The sequence below is a fragment of the Rhinichthys klamathensis genome, unplaced genomic scaffold (genome assembly GCF_029890125.1).
Source record: "Rhinichthys klamathensis goyatoka isolate OS25496 unplaced genomic scaffold, OSU_Roscu_1.1 h1tg000126l_1, whole genome shotgun sequence".
NCBI classification, from domain to species: Eukaryota; Metazoa; Chordata; class Actinopteri; order Cypriniformes; family Leuciscidae; genus Rhinichthys; species Rhinichthys klamathensis.
This window is the reverse complement of record NW_026606663.1, coordinates 860,497-879,944: the sequence shown is the minus strand read 5'-3', so window position 1 is coordinate 879,944 and position 19,448 is coordinate 860,497. Positions and strand designations below refer to the sequence as shown.

The 19,448-nt window shown below is 38.6% G+C and overlaps 1 protein-coding gene across 1 annotated transcript in view; it reads left to right on the top strand.

The window, feature by feature from the left end:
- The window catches only part of LOC130089131 (pro-neuregulin-3, membrane-bound isoform), a gene marked incomplete at its 5' end in the record, with an annotated part of 132,232 nt that overhangs the window by 72,777 nt on the left and 40,007 nt on the right, over positions 1 to 19,448 (top strand). The gene's annotated exons all lie outside the window — the stretch shown is intronic.

The window sequence follows — 19,448 nt, the reverse complement described above, 5'->3', positions numbered from 1 at the left end:
GGTGAACAATTCATCCATGCAAGTCAATCCACACAAAAAAAATTTTTGGCTTCGTAATCTTTAATCAAAATCTGAAATTTCCCCTCCCCTCTGCGTTGGAGGACCTTGCCTGATGACGTAGGTTTCACGGTTTGGGCGTCTTCTTAACATCCGTAACCACGCCCCTCCAACTGACAGTAGACAGGCTGAATGAAAACACCTACTTTTCTAGATCCAATCAGGTGCTAGTTGGGGAAAAAGCCACGCCCACCATTTTGCCTCTTTTAGTATTCCGTTTCTCTCGGAAATACGTCACAACACTGGAGAAAAGTCGTTTGCAACTTCCGGTTCACGGGGACTTTAAGCATGCTTTTAATGCTTTTGTTTTTTTATATTTTTTGTTTACACATAGGCCTACTATTTAAAGGGGTCATATAATGCCATTTTTGTACAAGCTAATATGATTCTTTAGGGTCTAAATTAAAAGTTTGTAATATACTTTAATTAAAAATTTTCATTAGTATTGTAAGAAAACATGCCGTAATGTACCCTGACTGAGTGTAAACCTTAGATGCATTCATTGTGAAGCGTGCAGCTAGCGATTTGCAAAGATTAATATATTAATATAAAGTTTAATAAAACGTTTCACTCACTTCCGTTCTTCTGGAGGTTCAGCAGGAACACGAATATACCGATCCTTTTTAGCAAAGCTTCTTAGCAAATCCAGCTTTATACTGATCCTCGTTTATAAAGCAGTCTGGTGTGTGAAATGATTCGCGCAAACATGAAAGCATTGACGTTGCTCGTGTGGAATATTCCCTTCGAAAACAAAACTCAGCCACTGCGTCTTCAGCGGTTCGGATTCAGGAACATTAAAATGACTGTGTTTGTTATTACACCCAAGAACAGAACACCACAATCGCTTAGACGCCATTCTGCTCATAGACACTGCTCCAGCATATCAACAATGACCACGCCGGTCCGGTCCGCGCCGCGCAGACTATGATTGACAGCTACCTCATGTGCGAGGGCGGGTCTGTGTTGAAACGCTCCCGTCAATCAACAATCGTGGGAGGGGCGTCCGTTTTATTGACAAAAACGAACGGCTCGATTTGAGGCAGGGGAAAACATATAAGGAGATTAAAACAAAACCACTGGATGGATTTTTATCATTATATGATGGTTGTGTACAGGCACTGCCAACACACATTTCAGTACAATCAACTTGTAAAAGTGCATGTACCATTATATGACCCCTTTAATGTTTTCTACTAAAAGAAAACTTTAACATATATTGTAAGCTTGTTATGTATATTGCCTAATTGTAAGCTTGTTCAGAAGTGGTGACAAAAACGTGAAAAAAAAATGTAACTTAAAAAATAACGTCTTTTTCGTTAAACGTCATTTAAATAAACGAATATTCGAATATTCGATTTTTATGAGCCCGAATATTCGAATGCAATATTTTTGAAAAATGCCCATCCCTATAATAGATATAGTACAACACTGCATGTTCTCTATTTAAACACAGTGTGAAAACAAAAAGGTGAGATTACTCTAAAAATGGATTGCACCCATTGATATATAGCACATTGCATGGGTTTTCTACATTTCTTTTTTCTGCCAATGCACTAAAGGGATGAACAGTGCAAATGTGCCCAGAAAATCTGCATGGGACAATTCCTCATCTTTGTAGACCCGATTTTGAGGATGTGGAAGATGCAGCAGACAACCACTGACATACTTTACTAGAACTATACATCATCACAACACCACTGCAATCCAATTCTAAAAACCTAATTCACATACAAAGGAAGCAAGTTTGTGTTGAAAAGAATGACAATGACTTGATTTATATATTTATGTTCCAGCCCTTTTAAACAAGATTGTGGATGTTTTGTGAATAATACACATTTTTTGGGGGGGATGCACACCCAATGAAGTCCTCCCATGGCCTGATACGGCATTGTTCATAAGCATAGCATTTTGTTCTGGTCTGTTTCTTCTACTTCACTCGAAGGTTAATGAACAACACTGTAATCTTCTGAATGGCACCCTGATGAAGTTTGGCACAGATTTGCACTATAAGTTTGCCAAGTCTTAGCCACTTTTGGCACAAGACAAGGAGCCACCTATTGGACATACAAAAAATAGAATTAAGCACAGCAGAGTAACCAATTTCAGACATGTCACAACAGCAAATTGTGAATAATGAGCTTACCACTCAATTCAGACAATAATAGCTCTGTTGGAGGAGAATTTAGCACCCTGTCAAATGGCTATTGTGGAATAAAAGCCACACATATTGTATGTTCCGCAACTACATGACACATTGTTTATACATGTGACCCTCTACATACAGGTCACAAATATACTGTATGATACTGTGCTTTTACACATCTAAAATGTCTGTAATCTTACTGGTATCCCTTCTGTTTAGATGGCACTGCCTGTTTAGATTCACATGATCTTCATCAGTACAGAAAAAAGTATTCCAGCTTTCAGTGTTTAAAGTTTGAGATGCCAGTAATGGGTTCACTGACAGGACAGGCACACACAGCCAAAGTCTCACCACCGCTCTTAAAAGCAACATTCACAGAGGACAGGGAGATCCAGGGTCACTTTGTCCTTGAGTTAGACGGGCATGGCTTTCATCACACATCTCTCGACCTTATTTCCTTTCCAATGTGTCTCTATCCCTCCAACCTCTGTCTGATAATCTTCAATGGTAAAATTACAACCGTTACTGTACAAAATTAATTTTGTCATCATTAAGCCTGCATGAAGTCATTGGGGTCCAAAATAACATTGGGCCTCATTTACTTCCATTGTATGGGGAAAAAACACAGACATTTTCTATATTTCTTTTCTTTTTTTTTCTTTTTTTTTTCTTTTTTGAGTGAACTATTCTTCTAAGTATTATTTTTTACTAGAGAACAGACTTTCAGTTCATCACTCAGTTTGTAAAATAGAACAGGAAATGCATTTATAATGCACTTACAATAAAGGCCTAAAGGGCAAGATACCCAGAAAGTTTGAAAGCAGTATTTTTTTGATATTGCAGATTTATAATTTTTTTAGTTTGTCATATTAGATTTATTGTTGTCTAAATTGTCTTTTTTTAGGTGGGGCTATTTTTGGTGGAGGAGCTGTAGTGATTTAATATATTTTAGTAGATTTGGAGTTTAAGAAAAGTTATGTCCTATCCTTTCCTGGTATCTTTGCGGTGTAGGATAAGGTGAAGATGCACTCTTCTTCCATCTGCATTCTTCTGACTTTTGCTTAAATCCAACCATCCCATGTCTCACAGTGTTATATATATATATATATATATATATATATATATATATATATATTCATCGAAGCACCTGACCCAGGGTCAAGAAGAACAAATATGCTGAATTATTATAATCAGTTTCTGGATTGCATGAAGATCAAGCAGCCAGAGCCAAACATTTGAAAGTCAAGGCTGCACTCAGAGTGAATTATGAAAGATTCAAAATACGTTTTTTTTTTAATGGGGAGACAACGCCTGACACGCTATTTGAAATGCGCGTGCACTGCAGTCTCTGAATATGATTTTTTCATTGTGTTGAGTCTACAAGATAAAAATCCTCTATATGGAACGGATTATTTTTTGCTGTAGTTAAAGTTAAACTAAGATAACTACCTTGATGTATCTTGATCTTCTATCAGTTCTTGATCCTTTTGATGTAAAGAGACTTGCACACCATAAAGGCACATATACCTTTCTCCCCTTCACAGGCGATAGGACAGGATGAAGGGTTTTCTCGTAAAACATCAGAGATTTTAAGTGAATGTGTATGAGAGCCATCAGTTACATTTAAAGGGATAAAAAACACGAGAACAGACACAATAACCTTGTTTTTATCCTTTCACCCTTCTAAATGATCTTTGTTTCTGAACAATTGTCACACATTAAATGTGTTAGTTTCTGCCTTTTGACAAAAATATCCTTTAAATATAATAATCATTTTAGTAAATCTGACTGAAATGGCAACTAGCCCAGTTTTATTCCTGTCTTTCCATTCCAGACCCTTTCCATTTGAGTCTGATACTGTTTTGCCTCTTCTGTGTTACTATTTTATATTTGAGTCTGATAATGTTTTGCTACTCCTGTTTTAAGGTTGCCCTTATAGCTTTGCTGCTTTTATTTGTGTTTATGTGTTGTTATGCAAGTATTATTTTATTTTGTTATGGCTGTTCTGTAAAGCACTTTGGTCAGGCTGTTTAAAATGTGCTATATAAATAAAGTGAACTTGAACTAGTTTTAGCGAATGTTTGTTGGCCCTGTTTGTGCTCAGCTGTACTGATACTGTGTTGTGCTACTCCTCTGGCTTAGAAAAGAACTTTCAAATAATCTTTCCCCTTCGAGACTTTTGCACTTTGACGTACTGAGGGTTTCAAAATGTTATTAAAGTCTTACATAAATATTTCTCTCTGACACCTCATCGTTTGACTTTGTCAGAACAAAAAGTGCATGTGATTTGATCAGGTGTCTGTTTTCCCTTTCATCATCACACAAGCTAGGCAAGGAGACAATTGTAGCATCGTTGGGGTGACACGCGATTGGATTGCAGTCTTTAGAGCCTTTACTTTACCACTTGGGAAAGTAAAACACAAACATAAAGGAACATTTTATATTGATTGCTGCAATTCATCTGTTGAGACCCAGTGCAATTCTGCTTGTTCACACTTGTGAAATGTTTATCCAGGTCTGAGGTAATGCTTCCGGATGGGTCATTTACAATGAGATATAGATTTTGACAGCTCGCCTCATAATGAAGAATATGTAATTCCACAGCAAATTGTCACAGTGTTCTCTACGTTACGGTCACCTTGGAAACCTGCCATGTAGGCAGGTCACAAAGGCTATTTTTCTTCTTTACGTGAGAATAAAATGCATTTAGTGAAGCTAATTCTTAACATGTTGAGCTTCTGTTAGCTACCTGCCTGAAGACGGTCATCTTTTTGCATTTTCCTTTGATAACTCAATTTAGCATCCATCTGGCATCAATTCAGGCGAATGTCAGGAGTGCTCAATGCATTTGATTTACAGCAATCATGTACGACATGATTTATGCACTCAGGGTTTAATACACATCACCACTTTGTGCCGTGTATATTTCTATTCTGCTTGATTGACAGCGACCTATTAGCTCTCAATTTCACGCGTCTCAGAAGGGACCTGCTGTTTATTTGTGGAGTTATCTGTTTGTTATTGTTACTTTGAGAGCCTCCTTCTAATTTCAAAGCTTTACAAGACCAGATCCCTCATTTTGGTTGCCCGGATTCCCTGCTGATCACAATGTCTGTTTACTGTGAGTCAGTGGTTATTAGCAGTCTCTTTGTGATGATGGCTCTGCCAGAGGCAGCAGGTGAGAGGGGGTAAGTAATTGTCAGACTTGCTGATTAAAGTGGGTTCTCACAGCCTTTGGGCTCCTTATATTTGAATGATTTTGACTAAAAGAGCTTCTTGTCATTTCAGCCTCTCTGTCTAGATAACAGTGTTATTGGCCTTTTGTAACTTTTCATTTAAAGGGCAAGTCACAGGCATGATTACTTATCAAAGACAGTGGCATCATGTTCACACTTAATTCTCTGTGCAGCAGATTATGTAAATCGAGTCGATATAATTTCTCTGTAGTCATCAGGAAATGTCACCCACTTGCTATTAGAGGTGGAAATCTTTAGATACCTTGGGATTCGATTCAATTTTTGTAGTGTCAAATGGACTTATGGAATGGAAAATATTTTTCCCATTCAAATGAAAGCTGCTAACCAGTAACAACTTCTCCAAGTATTGCAGGGTCTTGGCAAATTCTATCAAAATTTTCAGTTCAGTGTAAAATAAATGTCACACCAGAGCATCATAATCATCATTGTCAGTCAACGAATGTCTTCTGTAGCTTTGCATGAGAGTGATCTACCTTCGAGCGTGTTATGTCCCACGATTGTGATTTGTGTAAATAGTAGGGCTGTCAGTTAAACGCGTTATTAACGGCGTTAACGCAAACCCATTTTAACGGTGTTAATTTTTTTATCGCGTGATTAACAGTCTTTTTGGCCTAGCAAACTTTGTAGTTTTTTTTTTCACATGCTTTTGCAACAGGACACGGCGCTGCGCTATGAAACCCATTCATTTCAATGGCTTGCGCTGCGCCAGGACGTTTTGTTGCTTCGTCGACCAAAGCGCAAGCGGATCTAGCTTGACCGGAAACAAAACAACAGGCACGACGCCGCACACACTCGTTTGGGCTTGCGAGCCGGCCAAATAGTAGGTTAACGTTACGTTTTGAGTGGATGACGAGTGCGAGATGCCGAAATGGATGCCAATAAGATTCTGAATGGAAAGTTTACTTTTAAAAAGTTGCCAAATGGTTCCAATGACAAGACCAAAGTGATCTGTGTTTTGTCGTTGTGAACTGAGCTATCATTATCGCAGCGCGTCCAGTCTGAAATACCACTTGATGGCCAAGCACACACACAGCTGATGCGAATTCTCCGCCCCCTCGTCAATATCAGGACCTCGTCAGTATTTCTTTCACCCTTTTATTGATGGACAGTGTTACATTGTGTGAGAGATTATTTGCTCCAAGTGAGAATGTTAGTGTGAAATTGAACACAGTATATGCCAATGTTGTTTTCAATAAAAAAACATTTGCACAAAGCAAGCTGATCCAGTTTTCCATGTTACTTCATTAAAATGAGAAAAAATTATGGGACAAAAAGAAATCAAGAGACATTTAGAATAGATAAAAATGTGCGATTAATTGCGATTAATCGCGAGTTAACTATGACATTAATGCGATTAATCGCGATTAAATATTTTAGTCGTTTGACAGCACTAGTAGATAGTAATTCCCTTTCGAATAAAGAATTAATGACAGAACATTGTATTTGTTTGTTGCCTTTAAGATGTTAAAACTCATTCTGCCTTTCTGCCTGGCTGTTAATTATCAATTCTGTATATTATATGTTATGTCAATCCAGAATTGTATGATGAATCGTTGAATTGATTGAAACTATCACAAAAAGTTTCAAATATCAAGTTCACTTTGCAACTAACACTCTCATCTTGTCTCATCTCATCTGTTCGTGGTTTCACACACGTCTGCTTCTTTTCAGATCTGTCGGTACTGGCAGACATCCTCTTCTCATTTCACAGTGCTGGGCTCTGTCAGTCCGCTAGCCTCCTTAGTGTCTAAACATTATGAGGCTCTCCTTTAATAATTCTTCCTAAGCCTTTCAATCTCCCCAGCGTCCCTTAGTCTGTCAATCACCCTCGTAGGCATCCTCTCCTCACCTGTATTCGCAAGCCACGAGCACTTCAGAATTATTAACCATACTGCTTAGGGAGGAACACGGCATCATCCTTACAATGACAAACAATGGGGAGCTGAGATAGTGCTGACAGGTACAGTCTGTCTGGCGGTTCATAAAAGACTTTTGTAACTCTGATGTAACATGAACAGCAAAGGAAAGTAAAGACAGAAGGGAAGGGAGGAGAATAGGACAGTAATTGGTTCTATCCTGCTGGGTCTGTCCACCAGCTGTCTCAGCATATCCAATGATCATTTCCACCTCAGAATACTGGACAAACTTTGCCATTACACTTGTAATGGCAGCTGTTATGGCAAGTGTCTCTTTGTTTCTGCTTAAACTGATGATAATACTGACCACGAAGTGAGATTAAAGGTCACGGTTATGCTCGTATGGCTTAAATGGTTGTGATGAAAATTGATATCTTACTGGCTCATTCTATTGCATTTGAAGACACTGAGAGCATCTAATATCCTCGCTCAAACACTTCTGTCAGAGACATACGCTACAGGGATTATATGAAGTTTGAACAAGCTGTACTTGCTTATAACTTTGTTTGCTCACACTGGAGTAACTTGCATAGCCTGTTTGTTGTATATAACTTGAAGTTTTCTGTGAACAAACTTCTGGCCAAGGCTTTTGAGAGTAGCGTTGAACTAGATAGCCTACCTTCTATTTTAAACCTGGCCTATTGCTTTCCATAGATTCCTGTGATTCCAAATCATTTTTACTCACCCTTGGTATAGATCTGGTTGGACATGACCTATGAGCCACAGAGAGACCGTTTTGCACTCACTGTAGTCATTATTCATGACTGTCGAGATCCCATGGCCCTGTCTGTTCTCATCCCATACAGCTGGCCAATTGAGACATTGCTTTTTTCCTGTCTGTTTCATCCACTGGTATGTCATGAAACTGTCTCAAATGCTTGTGAAAAGATCCTTGAGAGCGATTTTAGACTTAGGCAGCTAAACTGATGAGTCACCCCTACCCAGTCTGCCCACAAAGACTTATGATAGTCAATCCTTAGGTGCGTGTGCGTGCGTTTGTGTGTGTGTGTGCGTGTGCGCATTTGCCTGCAAAGGCGTTGAAAGATAAAGGCAGATAAAGTGCTGTTTGACATTAGACCCCGATGTTGATTGACAGGAGGGTATTGCATGAGTCCACCTGTAAAGCTGACTTATCAGTTTTAGTGAACTTTTTATTAGGTCTCTAACTTGAATGTTAAAAGGATCTGTTGTTCACACAAATTGTAGATAAAATCCCGACAGCCTTCGTGAAATTAAATTAGTGCTGCAGGTGCTTTCTACTTCAGTGTATCTGTTTGAAATTGGATGCAGAAGATGTTTACCAGTAATGGCATTCAATAATCTCTGAGGCAGAGGCAACCTTGGGGTCACAACTTCACATGGGCTCACCAGAGACGCTTGATGGGGTCTCAGGAGATTTTTATGAATTGTATTTGTTGTATAAATTAAAAAGATTGTAGCATATTTTTGCAGTAGGCTAGAACTATACTATACTATTCAAAAAGAATGAATTAAATTTAAACCATTTATTTAAAGTCAGCATGAAACCCCTATTTTTTAGCATTGTAAAAAATATGAAACCCCCCATTGTAGCATATATCTGAGTGAAATGGCTTCTGGAATGAGAAAAATGTAGGGCGGGATTGATTTCATCCTTTGAGAATTGATTGGATCTTAGGAAGTTATACATTGCTATCTAAATGGAGGGAGTCAGTTGTGGAGGATATTTAGTCCCAATCTCCGCCGAGACCAGGGGCAGACTGGCCATCTGGAACACCGGGAGTTTTCCCGATGGGCTGCTGGACAATGTGGGCCGGCCCGTTGTTATGTAAATATATATGAAAAATAAATTATAGTAAATGTACGTAGCCTATCCTTCCGTAGGCCCAGACGAATTGTTCGCATTGCCCACTTGAGGCAAAAACTATTTAGCGTCCTCAGTCTCTAAAAGCGCTCGTCAGTGTCAAAATGTTTGCGATATCCAATCAAATCGAAAGAGGCGGGAATTACTGTCCACAGAAACCGAGCAACGTACGCAGCACTTTTTAATGCTTGAAGAATGCTAGCCGAGGTAAGATAAACAGCTGAACTTGACGCGACAATACAGCAATATTTGCCGACTTTTCAACGAAAAGTTCAACGACGTTTCCCTTCATTTCCAGGGATGCAAATTTGGCTACTTCTGACCTTTTTTTAATTTCTCAGATTTGAATGCCATTTATGTTATTCGTCAGACAATGCACAAAGAAAAATTAACATAGCAATTTTCAGTATATACAAGTGTGAATGCTTGTGTATCTTCACAATCATTTGAAAATTATTCATAAAACTCAAAATATCATTCTCAAATTATATTAAAACATGGTAAAACTGGCAACTTTCATATTCAAGTAGCCTATGTCCCATGTTAGGAAAGTGTCTTATACTAAAATAAAAATATAATTTGATAATTAGTTCACATGCATTATTTTACACATTGGTGATCAAAAGTTTGAAATAATTAAGACTTGTTGTAATGTTTTTGGAAGAATGCTAAATTTATTTGCTCAAAAATACAGTAAAAACACTATTATGAAATATGAATACAATTTCAAATAGCTGTTTATGTGAATATATATTGTAAAATGTAAAAGCTGAATTTTCAGCATCATTACTCCAGTCCTAAGTGTCACGTGATCCTTCAGAAATCATTCTAATATGCTGTATTTTTCATAAACATAAGAATTGCAATGTTTTTAATTAAAGATTATTAAAAAAAATAATGATGTGCATGGATAAATCATTATTATAAGCACTGAAACGTTCTGTAAAAAAAAACAAGAATTGTCCATTTTGATTTCATGGTGACTTTAAATGTTTTTTTGTTTGTTTTTTGCCACTGTGTGTGCATGCGTTCGTGCACGTGCGCGTGTGCGTGTGTGTGTAGGCTTCAATGCAAAGGTCAAAACACAACAGATGAAGATGAAATATGAAAAAGATGAAATATGCATAAGTGTCACTGACTGAACACCCTTAAGCTGTTTTAACCATTTGCTAGCACTTATTTGTGTGAAGCAGGATTTAGCTTTCTTGTTTGCATTTCATTGCAGGACCAAATATTGTTCCAAGTTGGATAGAACAGCAGAGATGGGATGAATACGCTTTTAATTATTGTGTCAGGCATTGACAAGCTTTAGCGAAACACACAACCCTCAATCCTCCCATTAGACAGGATGAGTGCCAATGAAGGGATGCCCAAATGATTTGTTACAGTTACAGAGTCAATAATTATACAATTGGCAAAATGTCTTCTTGTTTTTAACAACACAATTTGCTGTCAGCGAAATCTTAGTGTATGGGTGTGGTGGGGGATTGTACTCATCTTGGAACCTAAGAAATGGGTCTTGTACCTAAAAAAAGGATGTGAACCCATTAGAAATACTTTACTAGAATGTGTTTGCATCTGGAGTGAAAAAGCTTTTTTTGTCCGTTTTTACACCTCCATTTCATGAAACACAGTCTTTCACTTTCTCTCCGTCTTTCTCTCTTTTCTGGAGTCACAAAATTTGTGTGAGATTTGGTGCTATTCTCAGTGAAAGCAGGTTGGGGGTATTGGGTGAACATTGTGTCTGGATTTTTTGAAGCTTAGTTTAATCTCTGATTTGTAAAGCAGGGTGGCAAAATGCTTTCGCTGTCCAGCTGTGACCACTCAGCCAGGCCAGCGTGACCATTTCTGATATTTTTCACTTGTAATTATTGTTTGTATTAGACAAAAGGGCAAGGAAATCTAACAAAGTGAGAGTTTTTTTTTTTTCTGTTTTATTTGTTAGTTGATTATGATTGTAAAACTGTACCTGTAGCTATGATTTTACCAGTAAGCTTTCTTGGTGTGAAAGCTGATTTCATGTCCCAGAAGTCTCAAGTTGGTATAATGGCAGACATTAAATAATGCAAGATATCACAAATCTAAATTGACAGAATCAATTATGTTGCCATACCCCAATATACTAATATGCATTTCTGTCAGGACCACTATCGTCAAACACGATTGGCAATTGCCTACAGTTAGGATTGGCGGTATGGTTCTGTTTTGGGCAAGAACTCCCTGCGCATACATGCAGCCTAGCATGGATAAGAGCAGGGAGAGCAGCAATAACCCGCCTTAGGGTAAACAGAACAGAAATCAAGCGTAGCGTCAGTTCTGGCCGGTCACGTTAGTCAAGCTCGCATCAGCTGACTCTCAGCTGATCCACGTCTACCTATAGGAATACGATGCCTATCACTGTATACATATATAAGCTCCTTCAGTATTATCAACAGCTATCGTGTTTCTCAGGTGCTAATTACCCTCCTCCATCCCCAGCTCCTCCTCTCACCAGTCAGGATTTGGCATTCTGATTCCCCTTTGATTCATTCGATATTGTTCGTTGAGCTGTTGTGTCAACCTTCTCCTCCCCTCTGCCACTAGTCTTGCCCCCACTTGTGCTTTGGGGGTAGGCTATCGCGGGATCTGAATTCTCTCTGCGGGATCTGAGTTAGATTTCTGCCATTTTTCATTTACAGTTAGATTTCAGTTGGAATTCTGTCAGCAGAGTTCTATCGGTATGTTATTCGGGAGTCACGTCCAAGAATATACATTTTTCCTGTATTTACACTCTTCCTAAATCTCTCTGTTAGTGCTAGAACTAAAAACGATCACATTGCTTGCTTTGGAGCTGGAGCCCAACTGGAGTCTGCAGACCGACTTGAAGATATCCATTGCATCTTCCATTAATACTCCACTGTGTAGAGAAGGAGAGGACAGGAGGGAGAGATGAGATAAAGACCAGGAGTGACCTTTGTGTAATGAAGAGAGAAAAACTAGTTTAATTTTTTGACAGCATGTCGTCTTCATGTGGAATCCCACAATGTATCATGCTTGGGACATTTGTGGATAAGCACACATTAGTAAAACTTAATCACCTTTAAATACTTCTGGAAATTCATTGCAATTCTGCTCACATTTAGTCTGGTTATTGGAATTTCTATTGTATTATGCACAGTATTATTCGCCACTGATAAATAATCATTAGTCTGTAACATTTTATCTCATGTTAATCTATGCATTCCTGCCTAATAAGCTTTTATATCTCCAAATCTACAACTAATTAATGTTGGGCTAAAACATTCTGGTTGCGAGGAGCATTGAGTATTCCAGGGATGAACAACTGAATGACTGAGACTGCTCAGGGGCTTTCTCTACTTTAGATGTGAATCTAAACTGATTCTATTGCCATGGCAATCTCAAAGCCACCCACTCATATGTGAAAGCTCACATGCACATATGCATCCAAAACTCATCCAGGCGTTGACTCTGATGTTGTTGGTGTAAGTAAATGGGGTTCAGCTGGTCGTTTGTAGCCTCAGGCTCTCAATGGGTAGGGAGTTTATGGTCTCTCATGGGTACATTTACATCTTTCTTTTCAGATCAGGAGTGCAGAAATGCATTTAGTTTTGTTTTCAAGGTTCTGCAGCTGAAACCGTCTGTCTTTAGATGAAGCATTAACATTGAACTAGCAATGAACAGTCACTCAGTGGAGTCTCATTAAGCATCATTGAGTTGTATTGCTTAAAGATAAGATTAGATTCTGACACTCTGCATAAATCAAATCAAATCCAAGAAATGGTTATTTTGTGTTTTGTAGATTCCGAGTTATAATTCATGACTTATGGTGCACTGGGAGTCAACCTAGACAGAGAGCTGCCTCAGCTGTTTTTAAAACTCACTTATTCAGTATCTTGACTCAGGGAATGATAACAAACATGGCTACCTATCTTTGTTTGGTATGACAATTTGTAAAAGTAAAACACAAAGGCAACCACAATTTGGTCTGTATCCATTACTTCTATATGTGTGTTTTATTTTTTTATACAGGATGTTTATAATTGGACATGTATTCATAAGTTTTTATTTACATCCGTTCCACACATACGCTACCATTTAAAATTGAGGTTTGTCTTTTTTTTATGTTTTGGAAAGAAGCCTCTTATGCTCACAAACGCTGCATTTATTTGATCAAATATACAGTAAACATATTAATATTGTGAAATATTATTATAATTTAAAATATAATTTAAAAAGTAATTAATTAATGAGATGGCAAAGCTGAATTTTCCGCAGTCATTACTCCAGTCTTCAGTGTCACCTGATCCTTTAAAATAACATTTCTTATTATTATCAATGTTTAAAACAGTTCCTTGATATCTTTTTTTCAGAACTCTTTGATGAATAGAAATTTCAAAACAACATTGACTTAAAACAAAAATCTATACTGTCACTTTTGATAATTTTAATGCATCCTTGCTGAATAAAAGTATTAATTTCTTAAAGAACATGCTAGTGTATACATATTGCATTTATTTTAAACATTCTTAAATATTTTATGCATTCTATTTTAATATTTTAAAGAAAATGAGTTCAGCATTTACTCACCCTCATGTCATTCTAAACCAATATGAAATTTTCAAGTCAAGAATGTTAGTAACCAAACAGTTTTGGTGACCATTCACAAAAAAAAAAAGAAAAAAAAAAAGAATAATCCTCTTTTGTGAATATCAGAATATTCTTTTCCACCGAAGAAAAAAATAACATTTTGGGGGTGAATTTCCCTTTAATATATTTTTGCATTTTTCATCTCTAAACAAAATTCATAAACTGATTTGAGTTGTAGTTTTTTCACTGGTTGTAACTCTTCTTAATTCATGAAGGTATGATGGCATTATCATTATTATCATCATTATTGAAAACAGAATTAGCCTGTTAATTTGCACTGGAAATGTCATAAATTTAGCGGTGAAGTGTAAAGATCACATAGATCCAACCAGCCCTCTCATTCACCCATAACCCCAAGCAGAATGTTGGAGCTCAGGGAGTTTGCTGCCATCTGGCTGATGAAACCTTCCATTCAACATCACTTCACCAGGGAATGGCAGTAGAGAAAAGCAGAACACTTCCAACAGAACATCAGAGGAAATGCAGTGATATTCGCTATCCTCCTTGCTTTCCTGCTTTGTATTTTATTCACAGAACGATCTTCCTTCCTCATCCTATGATCTCATTCGATTGTCCCTTTGTGCTTTCCATGTCTATAATTGCTGTCAATATCAGTTTAGGCAGTTTAGAAAAGAGTGGAGAAAAACATTACCTTTCTATTTACAGTTTCTTTGCTGTGTGATGCAGGCTAGTGTGAACATGTTAGCTCAGATTGAAGATAAGATTCTTGTATCTCAAATTACCCCTGTGAGGTGAGAGGGTTGTTTGTGCTCAGACCAGCATGGTCAGTATTTAACATGTTTCACAAGTCTTTTTTCTTTAAGAACACACTCTGAAACTGTTATTGAGCGAGCGAGCATTTGTTCTGAACAGGTGATACTCAAGATAATGAAAGCAGTAACACCCCACTGAGATGTAAAACTGTATCTGTAATTCTTCTTTTTCATTGTTATATAAAAGTAACTTCTGTTCAAGTGCTGTAGACTTTCTATAATAGTCAAATAGCCATGATGAAATGTGGCGACTCACAGGCTTAAGTGGTCCGAGCAGCTGTACACTTAAAATGAAAGGATACAATTAGAACCGAAAAAAAACATTTTACAGCCTGACGTGGTGCATCATGACGTTAGACTAAATCGCTCCCATTATAATCAGTTGTGTTGTTTACACTGGTTGCCCCCATTTCTACATTTCACTTTTTTCAGACTGGCCACTTTATTTTTCCTGTTCGTTCAAAAGTTTAAAGTCTCTTATTCTCACCAAGGCTGCATTTATTTGAGCACAAATGTGGTACAAAAATTAAAATGAATGAAATGTATCCCTGCAATGGCAAAGCTGAATGTTTAGCAGCCATTACTCCAGTTTTCAGCATCACACGATCCTTCACTCTATCACACTATTTATTTGAAATAGATCTTGTGTAACATAGATGGATTTAATGTCACTTTTTTGTTAATTTTAATGCACCCTTCCTTGCTGAATAAAATATATATATGTGGTGATCTGGGATGTTTGAAGGACACAGTCAAGAACGTGGTTCAAGAACTCTGAAGGACACCATATCTGCTTGATGAGAGAGAGTGATGAGGATGGTAACAAGAAATCCCTGCCCCATTCCCCAGTTCCAAGGCTGATTTTATTTTTTGATGAGATGTCAAGTTCTCCATTACCAAGCAAAGATCTTGAAAGGTGTCTTCCTTGAGAGAAAACAATATCATCTTGTGATTGGCAATGTCGCGACCCTTCAACCAAACCCCTTATCAGCTCCTGCAGACCTAAATACTGGAGGTCATGTTCTCTCTATCTGAAATTGGACTTTACTAGATGTATTTATTTTTAATTGGAACTCTGTGGTTCTATAGCTCTTAGAATACATAAGACTAAAAGATCCAGCCCTAAGTTCTCTCTCTTTTGCTCTCTCTCTATATACAGTGGAGAGAACAAGTATTTTATACACTGCCGATTTTCTGGATCTTAGTTTTAGATTCCGTCACTCAGTTGAAGAGTACCTATGATAAAAATTACAGACTTCTACATGCTTTGTAAGTGGGAAAACCTGCAAAATCAGCAGTGTATCAAACACTTGTTCTCCCCACTTTATATATATATATAAACACACATACTATATATATACACTCACCGGCCACTTTATTAGGTAACCCATGCTAGTAACGGGTTGGACCCCCTTTTGCCTTCAGAACTGCCTCAATTCTTCGTGGCATAGATTCAACGTGCTGGAAGCATTCCTCAGGGAGTTTGGTCCATATTGACATGATGGCATCACACAGTTGCCGCAGATTTGTCGGCTGCACATCCATGATGCGAATCTCCCGTTCCACCACATCCCAAAGATGCTCTATTGGGTTGAGATCTGGTGACTGTGGAGGCCATTTTAGTACAGTGAACTCATTGTCATGTTCAAGAAACCAATTTGAAATGATTAGAGCTTTGTGACATGGTGGAAGTAGCCATCAGAGGATGGGTACATGGTGGCCATAAAGGGATGGACATGGTCAGAAACAATGCTCAGGTAGGCCGTGGCATTTAAACGATGCCCAATTGGCACTAAGGGGCCTAAAGTGTGCCAGGAAAACATCCCCCACACCATTACACCACCACCACCAGCCTGCACAGTGGTAACAAGGCATGATGGTTCCATGTTCTCATTCTGTTTACGCCAAATTCTGACTCTAACATCTGAATGTCTCAACAGAAATCGAGACTCATCAGACCAGGCAACATTTTTCCAGTCTTTAACTGTTAAATTTTGGTGAGCTCTTGCAAATTGTAGCCTCTTTTTCCTATTTGTAGTGGAGATGAGTGGTACCCGGTGGAGTCTTCTGCTGTTGTAGCCCATCCGCCTCAAGGTTGTGCGTGTTGTGGCTTCACAAATGCTTTGCTGCATACCTCGGTTGTAACGAGTGGTTATTTCAGTCACTGTTGCCCTTCTATCAGCTCGAACCAGTCTGGCCATTCTCCTCTGACCTCTGGCATCAACAAGGCATTTCCGCCCACAGAACTGCCGCTCACTGGATGTTTTTTCTTTTTCGGACCATTCTCTGTAAACCCTAGAGATGGTTGTGCGTGAAAATCCCAGTAGATTAGCAGTTTCTGAAATACTCAGACCAGCCCTTCTGGCACCAACAATCATGCCACGTTCAAAGTCACTCAAATCAACTTTCTTCCCCATACTGATGCTCGGTTTGAACTGCAGGAGATTGTCTTGACCATATCTACATGACTAAATGCACTGAGTTGCCGCCATGTGATTGGCTGCTTAGAAATTAAGTGTTAACGAGCAGTTGGACAGGTGTACCTAATAAAGTGGCCGGTGAGTGTATATATATATATATATATATGTTAGTGCTGTCAAACGATTAAAATATTTAATCGCAATTAATCGCATTAATGTCATAGTTAACTCGTGATTAATCGCAATTAATCGCACATTTTTATCTATTCTAAATGTCTCTTGATTTCTTTTTGTCCCATTCTTTTTTCTCATTTTAATGCTCTTATCAACATGGAAAAGTGGATCGGCTTGCTTTGTGCAAATGTTTTTTTGATTGAAAACAACATTGACAATACTGTGTTCAATTTCACACTTACATTCTCACTTGGAGCAAATAATCTCTCACACAATATAACACTGTCCATCAATAAAAGGGTGAAAGAAATACTGACGAGGTCCTGATATTGACGAGGGGGCGGAGAATTCCCATCAGCTGTGTGTGTGCGCTTGGCCATCAAGTGGTATTTCAGACTGGACGTGCTGCGATGATGATAGCTCAGTTCACAACGACAAAACACACAGATCACTTTGGTCTAGTCAATGGAACCATTTGGCAACTTTTTAAAAGTAAACTTTCCATTCAGAATCTTATTGGCATCCATTTCGGCGTCTCGCACTCGTCATCCACTCAAAACGTAACGTTAACCAACTATTTGGCCGGCTCGCAAGCCCAAACAAGTGTGTGGGGCGTCGTGCCTGTTGTTTTGTTTCCGGTCAAGCTAGATCCGCTTGCGCTTTCAAAACGTTCTCACGTGGCCCAGGCCATTGAAATGAATGGGTTTCATAGCGCAGCGCAGCGCAGCGCCGCGCATGTCGCGTCCTATTGCAAAAGCATGTGAAAAAAACGACAAAGTTTGCTAGGCCAAAAAGACCGTTAATCGCACGATAAAAAAATTAACACCGTTAAAATGGGTTTGCGTTAACGCCGTTAATAACGCGTTTAACTGACAGCCCTAATATATATATATAGTATCATTTGGACTGGTTTTCTCTCTATTAGGGCAAAGCAAACAAACTTGCAGACAAATAAAATGGTTGCAGCCAAAAAAATAATAAGTCTCATAATTCACGATATTAGTCTGGCGGTATTAGTTTTTATTCTTATTTTGTATTGAGAGTGAGGAGTCAAGTGCCGATTTGGGCGGGGTCTGAGCCGGTCGGCCATGATGGGAGGAGACGCTATCGGTCGCCAGGGGCAACGCCTTCAGAACTTCACAGAGGCGCGACTGAACATTCCAGAAATAGCGAAAGAGAGACAGCGCAGCTTAGTATTTGTTAACATTTTACATTTTACCGATACGCCGCAGTTTCTTTGGAAGATATGGAGAAGGAAGAGAAATGGAAGGGGTTCTATCGGGAGAGACTAAATAACAATGCTAGCCAGCTTAGAGAAACTGCTTGCCAATAAACTGACAGTAGCAACAGCGAGCAAAGCCTGCTTTCAAAAGCAACACATTTCAGCACAGTTCACCTTTTATTTAACACAAACGAACGAAATGAATTCTCTGTTATTCAACTAGAGTTGTTTCATTTGTTATAGATATATCTGTACCGCGAAATGTTTTAAAAATACACTTTTTTTAATGACGTACGATTCGCATTGACAGGGGAATGTCCGATCTGTTCGCTTAACGTTGCACGGCAGGTGCAAATGCACGTATCTGATTCATATCAGATTTATTTCCACATATGAATGAGGCCTGAATGAAACATCAAGTATGACTGAACTCTCGCAGTTTAACGTTACAGGTTTGGGGGTTTCTAAGTCTTGCACCCAGCCGCAACAGACTTGTTCAGCTTCTAATGACTTAAAGTTTCTGAATCTGAACTCTTGCATTGTGTAGGCAGTAAACAAACCAGGTAATTAACTATGTCAGCGTATGTGAAAGGTGGTTGTGCTTTTGGGTCTTTCGTCCATTCTGTAGCAGGTCGTACGGGTCCATGTTGATGTCAAGTAGTTTCTCTAAATAACGCTGCTTGGTGTTATTTAGTCTCTCCCGATAGAGCCCCTTTCCTTTTGCTTCCCCCTTCTTCATTTATTCCCAAGAAACTGTGCATTATCGCAAATATACAAACAAATATCAAGCTGCTCTCTCTCTCTGTCGCTATTTCTCTCGGTCTCACGGTCGAAGTAACCATTGACAACGGATAGCGTATCCTACCAAGATGGTGAATCCTTCCCACAATGCAACGCGGAGTGATACGCGTGACGTCACCTTCTCATTCTCAATAGCACTAAGCCTCAGGATTTACAAGGCATTACAAGGCTATCGGGTGCAATTACATTTAGAAA